Source organism: Rhipicephalus microplus, unplaced genomic scaffold (genome assembly GCF_043290135.1).
Source record: "Rhipicephalus microplus isolate Deutch F79 unplaced genomic scaffold, USDA_Rmic scaffold_32, whole genome shotgun sequence".
Taxonomy (NCBI): domain Eukaryota; kingdom Metazoa; phylum Arthropoda; class Arachnida; order Ixodida; family Ixodidae; genus Rhipicephalus; species Rhipicephalus microplus.
This window is the reverse complement of record NW_027464605.1, coordinates 1,512,931-1,521,782: the sequence shown is the minus strand read 5'-3', so window position 1 is coordinate 1,521,782 and position 8,852 is coordinate 1,512,931. Positions and strand designations below refer to the sequence as shown.

At 46.7% G+C, this 8,852-nt stretch overlaps 1 long non-coding RNA gene across 1 annotated transcript in view; it reads left to right on the top strand.

The window, feature by feature from the left end:
* The window catches only part of LOC142786794 (uncharacterized), a 101,389-nt gene that overhangs the window by 36,590 nt on the left and 55,947 nt on the right, over window positions 1–8,852 (top strand). The window lies entirely within an intron of this gene.

Here is an 8,852-nt window from a genome sequence, read left to right as displayed (position 1 = left end):
AATCTCCTCTTCCTTTAACTCTTTCTCGGTCTTACTTCTCTATTTCTCTGTTAACAGCTCAATGTGTGTCGACATTGGAAGGTACAGTGCTCTTAGTATCACGACTGGTATGCGCAGTCTCTCGTGTAAGTGGGCTCGCGTCGCTACAGGTAATCAGGCTGCTACAGGTAACGTTGGCTCTCGTGTAAATGTCCGAGTAGAAATTACGTGAGTATGACCTGAGCTGAAGACAAAAATGGCAGTAGGGGCATTGCTTAGCCCTAAACTATAGCACTTATTTCAATGAGCTCATCAGGTGGACCTCTTTATCCTTTTATACTGTCAATATATTATTATTATTATTTAAAAATACTGCCAATCCCTTGTCGGGATTTTCGGAGAAAGGACATCGGGAAAACACACAATAAAAGCACACAATAAAAACATCCGTAAGTTATACATCGTTTAGGATACGCGTTACATTGATGCTACCAAGTTCTCACAATTTCTAACAATCAAATTCAAACAAATTTTAACCAAATTCTAACAATAAAGTTCTAACAGTAATTGTACTATATCCAAATGATTACAGTGTGGAAGAGTCAAAATAACACAGTCTAAAACAATGTATTTTGCAAAGATGACCACAATAGCGCATTATTAGGGTTCCAAACGCAAATGTTCTTCAACAAGACGTGAAAAAATATTTAAAGAATTGCTGCTAGTAATCATAGCTGCTAAGCTGTTCCATTCCCTTATTGATGCTGGGAAAGAATGAGTGTTTGAAACATTCCGTACGGAATGCGTATTCTTGTAGCATTTCGGGGTGCTTCTTACGGGTGGGTCGTGATTGTTGAAGTGTAATGTACCTGGAGGCATCGATGTTGGTTTGCTTATGGCGTAGCTGGTACATGAATCGTAGGCGTGCTAGTCTTGCTCGTTTTTGCAGCGTTAGCATGCCCGCTTCTTCGAGCATTTCAGTTGGTGAGTCTGTTTGCCTAAACTTGTTAAAGATAAATCGAACAGCTTTTCTTTGCACGCCTTCTAGCTTCGCAATATGTTTTTTTTGTGTACGGGAACCAAACAATGTTCGCATATTCAATAACAGATCTCACGTACGTGTTGTAGGCTAACAGTTTAATTTCAGAAGGTGCTAGTCGAAGGCATCGTCTCAGAAACAAATGTCGTTTCAGTGCGGTAGCTGTAACGTTAGAAACGTGGGCATCCCATCTCAGATCGCTAGTAAAGGTGAGGCCAAGGTACTTATGATGACTTGTTCTAGGAAGTGGGATACTATTGATGGTATATGAGAACTCTGACCATTCCCTTTTTCTTGTTACTGTCATTATAGCTGTTTTTTTAACATTAAGTATCATTTGCCAATCTGAACACCAGTTTGATACTATTTCGAGTACTAATATATAACGTAGTGAAATTAGTTGCGGTCTCACGTCCCAAAACCAAGATATGATTATGACAGACGTCACAGTGGAGGGCTTCGGAAATATGAACCACCTGCATGGGGTTCTCTAACATGGTCCTATATCTATATTCACGGGTATCCCGCGTTTTGCCTCCTCTAACTGCGGCCACGATTCCAACCTGTTACCACCTGGCCAGGATTCAAGCACCATGACCATCGTACAACCGCAATTGGTTTCATAACATGAAACTCACCCCGCTTTCCCTGCCATCGCTCTCTACATACGTATTTTCGCGATTTTGCGCCCTGCACCTTGCATCATTAAGTAGAGTGTGTCGCCGTACGCCAGGTGCTCTGAATAGCTTCTCATATACAAAACAGCATTGCGTGCCGCTCCCTGTTCGTATTGATATATGCTTGTTGTATAAATCTTTTGCCGTGCCGCCCTTGGGCACACAGGTTGTTCCGACCGTCAAAGACCGTGCCTTTGTGCCGATGACGAATCCGCGTGTTTGCTTTTCACATGACTCAAAGGGCGCTTATCCTCCGCTCAGCCGGGAAGCATCACATGCTTCCCTGGTAACGCCAGATAGCGCCGATAGCGGCTCGGAAAACTCTGTCGTCACGAGCGCGAGTGCGTGTCAGCGAGTGAAAGAGGCCGGCAAGACCGCAACACGAAGCTTGGCTCCATATTGCGCAGAGTGGACGGGGCTAATGTGCAGGCTATTTTTTCCCACTCAGCGTTTGCGGGGTTTGTGAACTAATTGACCTAATTTCTAGGCCACGCGTGACGTCCCGCATTGAGCGTGTTGTGCTCGTTGCGGTAGTGATGAACCAGAAGGCCGCAGTATTTATTTATTTATTTATTTGTAGCGTTCAGATCAGACAATACATTGTGCGCTGCGATGGTTCCGTGGTTATGAAGTTCCAGTAGGAAATACTAAAGCTAGTAGGTTTTATATGTATTCTGCATTTCGCTGCAGGCATCATGAAAAACCGCACTTGTGCTTCAATTTAGGTACACTTTGTCAACCCTCTTAGGTGTCGAAGTTACTCGTCAACCCTGCGGTGCCTAAGAGTCACACCGTTTTCCTGCGAAACATTCATTTTTCTTTTTACTTCACCGCCAAACAAACATGCGGGGCTACATGTTCCGCGAAAAAATTCCATTTAATAAAGTTCACACGTACAACAATAATGATAATGTAACCGTAATGCAATCGTCACGCAATGAAGAGATTTTGATCGAGCATACATATCTCGCTATAATATCACGAGTACCAGTAAAGGGCGCAAAAAATAAGGACAAGACGATACAGCGCACAGGCCTTTAACGGCTGTCTAATGGTTGTCCAGTGGTACTCGCTGTAGGCTTAGCTGGTGCGTCTCTGAATTCAATGGTCGATTTCGCTATAAAGTCATGACCATACAGAAAATGAAGGAACATACCGACCGACCGGGCCCTCACTCGAAAGTCTTTATTTCTTGATGAATACAACTGTTCATTTCTTGAGGTCACTAAGAAGTGGATTTCTATTAGCCTGTAATTCTGAAAGAGTAAACAGCTGGAGGTTAGCGCTCGTCCTGTCTTTGTGTTCCAACAGGCTATATATATATATATATATATATATATATATATATATATATATATATATATATATATATATATATATATATATCGCATTTCTCTAGGAAGCATCCACTTACGAAGGCTAGGCTTATTGTCGTAATCTCAAAGAACACTGCATCAAAGAAAGCACACCGTTTCTCTCATGCGACACTTTTGCAGAGTCCATAAATGGCTTGTACGATAAGGGTTGACGCCTGCGTAAAGCCACTTGTCACGAAACGCGCGTTTTTGTGACCAGTCGATCGTAAACATTTTTGAGCAGAAACGTTGTCTCTACGTCCGCCGCGGTGGTGCAGCGGGTATACAGTGCTCGGCTGCTGACCTAATGGTCACGGTTTCAACCCCAGCCGTAGCGGTCTGATTTCGATGGACGCAAAACGGTAGAGGCTAGTGTACCACGCGATGTCAGTGCACGGTAAACAACACCAGATGGTTAAATATTTTGGAGCCCTCCGCTATTCGGTGTCCATCATAATCATGTCATAGTTATGGGACGGAGAACCCAATATATTGTTATTAAACGTTATTTAGACGCTAGTCAAAACAGCAGGTTTTCACACGTTTTCGAAAACCACGGTGTTTATCAAAGTGCTTTCCGTGCACAAGGTGGGTAAAACTATAGTTCTTAAACTGGAATTTAATAACAACAAAGAATAAAAGCGATAAAAATACAAACAGTCAATTATCTTTCTATTTTTGCGTGGTCGTGGCATTCACAGTACAGCAGTCGGCGTTTTCAAAACAGAACTCTGTACTTGGGGCGAATTTTCGCCCACAGAACGAGACTTCACTATACAAGCAATACATGCAGTAGACTGATATCAGTGCATCCGATGACAGAGAGAACTTTCTCCCTTGACTGCGTGTTGAGACATTTAGTCTGCCTGACGCTACAGAGGCGTGCAATGAAACTTTAGTTCGCGTACTTGGACAGCACCGGCCAGCTAGACAAACTCTAGCATTGGCTTGACACCACTGAAAAACTAATTAAATCACGTTCTAATTCAATGGGCAATGATGTGGTCTTCGTTTTTTGATTTATCATTTTTATCTTTCTTCTCTCTTAACATTTTCTTATTTCTCACCCTATTCGTTATTTTCATCGCCAATTCTCTTTGCCGTTCAGTGTAGCAAGTCAGCGATTTATATGCCAGATGAATTCTCTGCTTTTCATGACAGAGCTCTCTCTCTCTCTCTCTCTATGACTGAACTAAGTGTTGCCTTTCAATAGTATGAAAAGGAGCATTGAATTTTAAGCATGTATCACCAAACATTTCAGCGTTATCGCAACACGCTAAAAGAAAAGATCGATTAAGAAGGGTGACTTGTTTTCCCACTGTTGGGACCTGAGTCCTGTGGGTCTCGTCGTTGGTAGCTGGCTCCCATCGGACTCGTCCCTTATAGCGAGAAGCAATGCTTATATGGGAAAACAGAGAACAGACGTTTATTTACATTAGAGAGAGGTCAATAAGAAAGTTTAGGTATATAGTGGCGTTCTTCGTACATGGCGAGCTCTCCACTCGAAAAAGCACACCGAATGAGCCGTGGGGGCTCATTATAAAGGGTCTGTCCTCCCCAGATCCCTAGATCGGGGACCGCGTACAGAGGGCACCGTCCAATCACGGACCACACATTACCCGCGAGGGTGACGAGCACGCACGGTCCACGCGAACGTTCAAAACTGAAGCGTGGTCACCGCACGGCCATGTGGCACGAACGCGGCTCCCCCCCCGTCAAGGTGTGTCGCTGGGCGAGGGGTCTGAAGTTGATGACTGCATCCATCGAAAGGGCCGCCGTAAACAAGCTTCAAATGGTGCCGAACGATTCGTTCAATTAGCGGGACGATTCCCGGCCGCCGCCGCCGCCGTCATCTTCCAAAGAAGAAGCTGCACCGGTGGTCTCCCGAACTGCTCACGGCGCCGCGGCGGCAGGACGCCGCACCCTCCGGCCAGGTGGGAACAATACATGGCGGACACAGGCCGCCAACCCGTTTGGCGACTCAAAAGGAACATCAAAAGGAACGCCGATCCACTGTCAGACCTGGCGCCGGTCCTAACAGCCTCTCCGCCGGGGAAAGAAGATCCCGAGGTGCAGTGGCCAGCAGGTACTGTGCAGCGGGATCTGTATTGCAGCTTGTCGGCTCTTCCTCTATTACTTTTGTCCCGAACACTGGATCCGATGATCATCGACCAAGAGGGCGTTGCTCGCAGGGATGAGGTGAACCCCTCCACCATATTCTCCGCCCACCACAAACGAGGAACTGCGGAAACGGCGCCGAAAGCACACCCACACACAAGCAAGCACACGGCAATTCTCTACTCAGAATCACCAGACTCAGATTCACCTGTGGAAGTCATTTCCTTCTACCTCAACTTTATTCCTGTGGCCCCCGCCGAGTCGCAACACCACATCAGCCACTTTTGAAGACATTAAACAAAACACTTGACACATGATTGGATAAATACAGAAAACTAGTGGGCCTCAAATCGAGGATAGAAAGCAGAAAATCGTTTTGAAGCCCTCGGGGTACTAGGGACAACGACTCAGACCATCTGCGTTGCTGTTGAGTTTACCCTTCTTGTAATGGATATCAAAGGTGTATTGTTGAAGAGCTAAGCTCCAGCGCAAAAGACGGCCGTTTTTCGATGACATGGACTGTAGCCATGTGAGGGGACAGTGGTCAGTCTCTATTGTGAACCTAGAACCGGCGATGTAACAAGCTAGCTTCTGCACAGCCCAAACAACGCAGGCACATTCCTTTTCTGAGGCACTGTATGCTTCCTCACGAACAGAAAGCTTTCTACTGGCATACAGCACAGGGTGTTCCTGGTCGTTCTCTCCCCTCTGACAAAGCACGACACCCATACCCCGGTCGCTGGCGTCACACTGAAGAATGAACGGCTTAGAGTAGTCAGGCGCGCTCAACACTGGCTGACTTTTTAGTGCCTTCTTTAGCGTAGAAAATGCATGTTCCTTGGCCCCATCCCATTTTACGGTCTGGGGTTCAGTCTTTCTAAGAGCGTCTGTCAAGGAACTTGCAATGTCAGAGTAACGCGGGATATACCTTTGATAATAACCGGCCAATCCAAGAAACGACCGAATGTCTTTCTTGGTTCGTGGTTGGGGAAAGTTGTCTATTGCGGCCAGCTTTACTTCTGACGGCCGGCGGTAGCCTTGGCCTATTACATGCCCTAGATAAGCTACCTCAGCGCGCCCCAATTGGCATTTCGCAACCTTCACTGTTAAGCCGGCCTCACGCAGACGACATAGCACAGCTCGCAAGTGTTTCATGTGGTCTATCCAGGAAGAAGAAAAAATAGCAATATCATCTAGGTACGGGAGGGCAAAGTCCTCCATACCCTGTAACACTTTGTCCATTAGGCCAGAAAAGCAATAAGGGGCATTCTTTAATCCAAAACTAAGGACCTTCGGCCGAAATGTTCCCATCGGGGAAATAAACGCCGCAAGCCTACTAGCCCTTTCAGTTAGAGGCACCTGCCAGTATCCCCTGACTAAATCCAAAGTCGAGATGAAATTGGCACTGCTGACTTGCTCAAGTCTTTCCTCAATATGCGGAATTGGATAAGTTTGGTCCTTTGTAATCGAGTTGAGCCTCCGATAGTCAATACACGGTCGCGGCTCTTTCCCTGGGACCTCAACCAAGATCAGAGGCGAGGTGTAATCACTCTCTCCTGGCTCGATCACTCCTAGCTCGAGCATTCGGTTTATCTCCGCGGCCATTATTTCCCGTTGCCTCGGGGAAACGCGGTAAGCTTTAGAACGAATTGGTTCCGAAGATGTCAGCTCAATATCATGAACTAGGGCTTTGGTTCTGCCAGGTGTGTCTGAAAATGTTTCTTTAAAGTCAAACAATAGTTCCTTCAGTTCCGCTTTCTGATCTGGCTCCAACTCCGCCTGTTCTACCAGGTTACTAATAGTCTCGCCAATGTCTTTGTTTTCTGTTGTTAACTCCGGGAAATCAATAGGCATTTCTTCCGGTTGATTGAGCGACATGTTTACAACGGCATGCCTCTGCTGGTACGGTTTGAGCAGATTAGTGTGGTACACCTGTTGCGTTTTACGCCTTCCCAGTCCAGTAACCAAGTAATTTGTGTCTGACAATTTCTGAACTACCTCAACAGGTCCCTCCCACTGGACCTGAAGTTTATTCTTCAGTGAGGGTTTCAGTATCATCACTTTTTCCCCCACTCGAAAGCTTCGCGTCCGGGCTGTTTTGTCATAATAGCGCTTAGCGTTGTTTTGAGCTCTGCGCATTTCCTGCTCCGCTAGTTCTTGAGCTGCGTGAAGTCGGTCCAACAGCTCAAGTACGTATGCTACTACCGAAGGGTCGTCCGCCCGGCCCTCCCAAGATTCTCGAACAATGCGAAGTGGGGAGCGAAGAGCACGTCCGTAAACTAGCTCCGCAGGCGAAAACCCTGTTGATTCGTGAGGAGCGACCCGAAGCGCGAACATAGCTGCGGGCAAGCAAGCCTCCCAATCCTCTTTTTGCTCATAACAAAGGGCGCGTAGCAGCCGTTTCATGACTGAATGTACCTTTTCTACAGCATTTGACTGAGGGTGGTACACTGAACTGTGGATGATTTTAACACCACACTTTTCTAGAAATGTCGAGGTTAGTGCACTTGTAAAAACAGATCCCTGGTCGGACTGAATTTCTGCAGGGAAGCCTACACGTGCAAAGATAGATAAAAGCGCTTTAACTACCTCTTCCGAGCTGAGCTCCTTTAACGGTACGGCTTCCGGGAATTTCGTGGCCGGGCAGAGCACTGTGAGTATGTGCCGGTACCCGGACTGCGTTACAGGAAGTGGACCCACTGTGTCTATAACTAGCCTGCGAAACGGTTCTGTGATAATGGGGACCAGCTTCATAGGTGCTTTAGCCTTATCCCCTGGCTTGCCAACGCGTTGGCACGTGTCGCAGCTTCTTACAAATGCCTCCACCTCCCGAAAGCAGCCGGGCCAGTAAAACTCCCGTAACAAACATTCTTTTGTTTTTTTGATGCCGAGATGCCCTGACCACAAACCTCCGTGGACCAGGTGCAGCAGCTCCTTGCGGAAAGGATACGGTACGACTAGCTGATTAAACCGAACTCCTTTTCGACTCGTGTACTTTCTGTACAAGACGCCCCCCTTCTTGGTGAACTGAATGTTTTGCTTAGCCACCCCTTCCTTCGCGTCTGGCGTTAGGTTACGGAGAGTGGAGTCATTTTCCTGTTCCACTATCAGTTCTGTAGGACTTACATTTAACAGCTTTATAGTGCATTCTACTTCTCGAGATGCCTCGGATTCATCCGGTTTCTTACATCTTTCTTTAGATATTGTGTTTTGAGGCTCCATTATAGGGTGGTCCAGTTTCGTGCCAGGTAAAGAAGGCTCTGCCGCTGAAGCTGTTTCGTCTGCCACCGGATCTTTATAAACTGTCTGAGCGGCGAGCTCCCTTGCTTTGGATCGAGTTAAGGCCTGTACGATACCCTCACTGAACCCAATTCCTTTTTGTCGCAGCAAGTACTCTGATTTATTTGAGAACAAATACGGGTATTGCACTGGGAGATGTGCCGAAACGGCAGCTTCAGTGTCTAGAACACCGAAAGGGCCTTCGATGCGGACTCTTGCTACTGGGAGACATGCACTGTTTGTCTCTACTGCTTGTCTTATCCATGCGCATTCTCCTGTAAACTGACTCTCCTCGACATAGGACGGGTGCACTACATCCATAGTGGCGGCCGAATCGCGGAGCACGCGGCACGGTTGGCCGTTCACGACTAGGTCTCGGATGTATGGCTCTAGCAATTTCATGTT